Here is a 4769-nt window from a genome sequence, read left to right as displayed (position 1 = left end):
AGAGCAGCCAGTGTTCTTAACTGCTGAGCCATTTCTCTGGCCCCAATGTTCTGAGAGTTTAAATAAAATAATTAAGTGGCTACACACAATACATATAAAAATTATATTGAATTTTTACCCTAAACTAATTATATAGTAATCTACTTATGAAATTTGTAATCTGCATTTGATATACATTAGAGTACTAAATTTGAATAATATCATCCCAGTCAAACTTGGTAACAGAATTGACTATAACGGAGAATAAGTTTGTTGGTAACCATGGGGTGAGCGTGGTTGCATTCAAAATTATGTGCAAATAAAATAATGAAAGTCTTGATTTGAATAAACTGGCGGCTGAATCACATAATATTTGTAAAATACTGAAACATGCCAGGAATTTCAAAAGTTAAAAGTATCCAGTAGTCATGGCAATTTTAAAAATATTATTCTCTACTTAGAGTACTATTCAACATATTATGTTTGCAATTGTTTGTCTCACACTCAAGAATATTCTTAATGTTTTTCTCAACTGAGAAAAACAGGCTACTGCTTTCTCTCTAGCAAGTCCATGTAAGGGTTTTAAATATCTATAAATACACAAAAGCAGGAAAACGGCACTCTTAATTTTTCCATTAGGAATCTTCATTGAAAAAATATAGAGGGAAATAATAGAGAAGCTTCATTTTTCACTATCTATAGAGGCTGCTGTTAAAAATAATTCATCTTTCCTATAGCATATTGAAAAAGACCCACATAATATCAGTTATATATGTGCATCCTTTCTGATGATGTGAACACATAATTTTTTTTTTACTTGCAGGAGGAGTTGAAACAATAATTTAAGAGTTTTTTTTTCCTCTTTTTCTCTAAATATGACTCATTCAAGTAAAACCAACTTAACTCTCATCATCTTCAATGTCTCCTTCTTCCCCACTGAACTTCTCATGGGCCCTTTTGGGACTGGTACTGGATTTCCTAAACATGAACCGTCCTGGACTCATGGAAAGGCTTCTCAGCCCCGGCCTTGGCTCACCCATTTGTCATTGCCTTCAGGTCATCATGCAAGAATATTTCCTGCTTTTGGGTGTGTACTCTGGATTCCATTCCTTGTCCCGATTTCTCTTTGGAAAATCGTTGTTGCTGTTGTTACCAGGGTGGTTTCCTCTGCCCCAGCCTCTCCCTCTGGCTGGAAACTGAAAGGTTCCCCAAGCTCTGCCACCTCCTCTTTCATTTGGACCCATGAAATCATTGGTCCCCAGTCTGAATTTTTCAAAACCCCTGGTGCTCTCTTTTCTGTCCTCTGCTTCCTTGAGGTACTCTTCTGCTTCGTAGGAGTGAGACACTGGGAAGAGGAAGAGGAGGGCCTGGACCTGTCTCTTCATCCCGGGTGCTTCTTCTGCTTCTTTGATCCTTTATGAGCTTTCTCTGTTCTCTCAGTTGATCTTTCTCTTGAGTGACTAGAGTCACTGATTCTCTGGATTTACCTCGTTTAAGATCTCCTTATGTTTTTTACGATGGTCTATATCAAGGCGAAGATCAACCTGATCAACTTTTTATTTTCCCTCAGCCGTGTAGCCAGGTTCCCGAGTACTTTTCATTTCCTCATGCGCCAAACCATGTTTTCTGAATGTACTGGGAGAAATGTCTACCCTCCTGTGTATATCTGGGCTTTTCTTATTTTTAGCTGCTTCTTATTCAGCTCCTCTCTTTAGGTATTTAGTAAAGCACTCATGCAATGCCATTCCAGAAGATCCAAAGTGATGCTCTTTAACATGATGAACAGTCGTCACTATGTGCTGGGTAAACAGTTCTGAGGGGCTACGCTGAGACTCAGCTGGCTGTGTATATTGGAAAATGGAAAGAAATTCCTGTTCCTTTTTATGGACTTTTTGAGACAGGGTCTCTGTGTAGCCCCAGCTGTCCTGGAACTCACTATGTAGACCAACGTGTAGCCAGGTTCCCGAGTACTTTTCATTTCCTCATGCGCCAAACCATGTTTTCTGAATGTACTGGGAGAAATGTCTACCCTCCTGTGTATATCTGGGCTTTTCTTATTTTTAGCTGCTTCTTATTCAGCTCCTCTCTTTAGGTATTTAGTAAAGCACTCATGCAATGCCATTCCAGAAGATCCAAAGTGATGCTCTTTAACATGATGAACAGTCGTCACTATGTGCTGGGTAAACAGTTCTGAGGGGCTACGCTGAGACTCAGCTGGCTGTGTATATTGGAAAATGGAAAGAAATTCCTGTTCCTTTTTATGGACTTTTTGAGACAGGGTCTCTGTGTAGCCCCAGCTGTCCTGGAACTCACTATGTAGACCAAGCTGGCCTTGAACTCACAGAGATCTGCCTGCTTCTGCCTCCCGAGGGCTGGGGTTAAAGGCGTGTGCCACCAAGCTTTTTGTTGCCGTGGATTAGATCCGGACAAAGCTTTCGTTCCTGAGCCAATGAGCCACTGGGTCGTGCAAGCTCTTTATCAAAGGAGTCTATCCAGACATTGACCTGGCCCTCCCTAGTTATAGAAAAGGGAGACTTCCCTGAGGAAAAGTCTCCTTTGACTCCCAGCTTGGTATGGCTGTCAGAGGTCTTCCTGGGGGAGCTGATGAACTTTTGTCTTGAACTGCCTGTATGCAGTTACTCGGAAATTCTTTTCTGGCACAAAGCCCCGGTGCACGTTCTCATTCCTTTTGGACCCTCCACACTCCTCCTTTTTGGACCTCTCTGTGAAATCTCCTCCTCCAGCTCCTCTGCTTTCGGCCGTTTTTCCTTTCCTGCATACACAAGGCTCTCTCCCACTTGCCTGACTTCTCTTCCTCTCGATTTTTGCTTGCACCAGCTTTGTCTTTAGATTTAAATTTGGGCTCATCGTCAAATTTAGATTCCTTTCTTCCCTTGCTTTTGTCCTTATCTTGATCGTACATATCCTCCTTGTGGAAGTCAGCCATCTTCTTCTCAAAGTCATCACGAAGCTTATACCTTTTGGGTGACTGGCTACCTTGAAATGGAGTCCCAGTGTCAGTCTTGGGAGGCAATGGATCAGATTTCATTTTGCATCTGCTTCAGAGAAGCTCCTTTTTTATTTCACTTTCTCTTTCTCATTATTTGTCTGATTCTGCTCCTTATCTTTCCAACTCTCTGTCTTCTGCTCTTCCACATACCTCTTTGTATAGGCTGTTCCTCCTGAGGTAGTGCTCTCCTCCTTCTGAGATGAGCCATATGTGGAACCAGTGGCTGGTGGACTTTTACCCGCAGGGCTCTCTTTGGATGGACTTAAAGACCCAGAGCCATGATCAAACTGACCTTGATGTGTCCCAGACTGATATCCAGCACCACTTGGCAGGGATGACCCCATCTGTGATGTGTTAGAGAGTGGAGGACTAGGTTTTGGCACGGGGCTAGGACGGGGTGACTGCTGCCTTACCACGGCAGACTGAAGGGGACATTTGAGAACTGGGCTTCACTCCCAGAGACTCAGGTCAGAAACACCTGCGATGCAGAACCAGTGCTATAGGTGGGGGCATCTGGCCAAGGCTTCGAGCTCTCAGACCCTTTCGTGTCTTGAGAGATGCCTCCAGAAAACGCATGCTCCTTAACCTCATCTCCCTGGTTGTCACCAGTCTCCTGAGATGGCCGGCTATCCTTGGAAGAGGACTTTTTCTCTTTTGCAGACTTGCGCTTAGAAGATTCAACTCGGCTGTGGTTCAGGATGAACGAGAGGATGAGGAGCATCTTGACCTATCAGAAGATGGCTTATCAGCATCCCTATAATGACTCCTGGACCTTGGTGAAGGAGACCTTCTCTTAGGGGACCGGGATCGGGAATGGCCCTGACGAGATCTGTATCCTTGCCTGTAATTCTGCCAATTAGAACTGTAGTTTCCATAGCCACCTCAGTTATATTGGCCCCAAAGGATAAAAGCCTCGGTTTCGCCCACGGAAATAATAGGGTCTCCTGTAGCCTCTTTAGTAGATCTCAGAAATCTCGACCCTGATACACTCTGGGGTGACTCCTTTCTCTATTATGAGCTGGAGAGTACGATCTGGAATGAAACCTAGAACTAAGCCTTCGCTTCCTTGAACGAGAGACAGCTCGGCCTTGGGACCAAGACTTCGAAAATGAATGAGACCGAGAACTGGATGCAGACCTTGAGCGAGAAGAACGGACTTGGATTTGTTTGTTTTTGACATTTCTGAAGAGAGGGTCACTTTTCAATTATACCTTAGTAGAATAATGATTCAACTTGCCCTGGATCTAGACACTGCCTCCTGAGAACAGCAACAGCACCACTGACTTCTCCAATTTACAAATTCAACATGTAATTCTGGGCCTGATGAAGTGACCACAGCTGCAGTCTCACAACTGCACAACCCACATAGACATTTTATATCTCTATCTATCTATCTATCTATCTATCTATCTATCTATCTATCTATCTATCTATCATCTATCTATCATCTATCTATCTATCTATCTATCTGTCTGTCTGTCTGTCTGTCTATCTATCTATCTATCTATCATCTATGTATCTCTGTATCTATCATTTATCTATTTATCTTATTTATCTAAATTCAATGTTGATCTGATTGAATTCTTACCAAATGAAAACTGTCCTAAGTCACTCTTTAAATTGTAGTTGTCTAATAATTTTCACAGTAGCCATTATTTGGCTACTCTTTTTCTATATGAATTTTGTAAGCATACAATGCATGTTTTTATACTACTGAAAATTTCTTCCTGAAACTTTTCATTTTGTTCTATTACATACGGTATTCATATAGCTAATTTGC

The 4769-nt window shown here is 42.2% G+C and overlaps 1 pseudogene; it reads right to left on the bottom strand.

Annotated features, from left to right (window-relative positions):
• Positions 1-878: 878 nt before the first annotated feature.
• Positions 879-4169, bottom strand: LOC103736150 (annotated as a pseudogene).
• Between the last annotated feature and the right edge of the window lie 600 nt (positions 4170-4769).

Source organism: Nannospalax galili, unplaced genomic scaffold (genome assembly GCF_000622305.1).
Source record: "Nannospalax galili isolate Female #2095 unplaced genomic scaffold, S.galili_v1.0 scaffold115, whole genome shotgun sequence".
Classification (NCBI taxonomy): domain Eukaryota; kingdom Metazoa; phylum Chordata; class Mammalia; order Rodentia; family Spalacidae; genus Nannospalax; species Nannospalax galili.
This window is presented reverse-complemented; position numbering and strand designations above follow the sequence as displayed.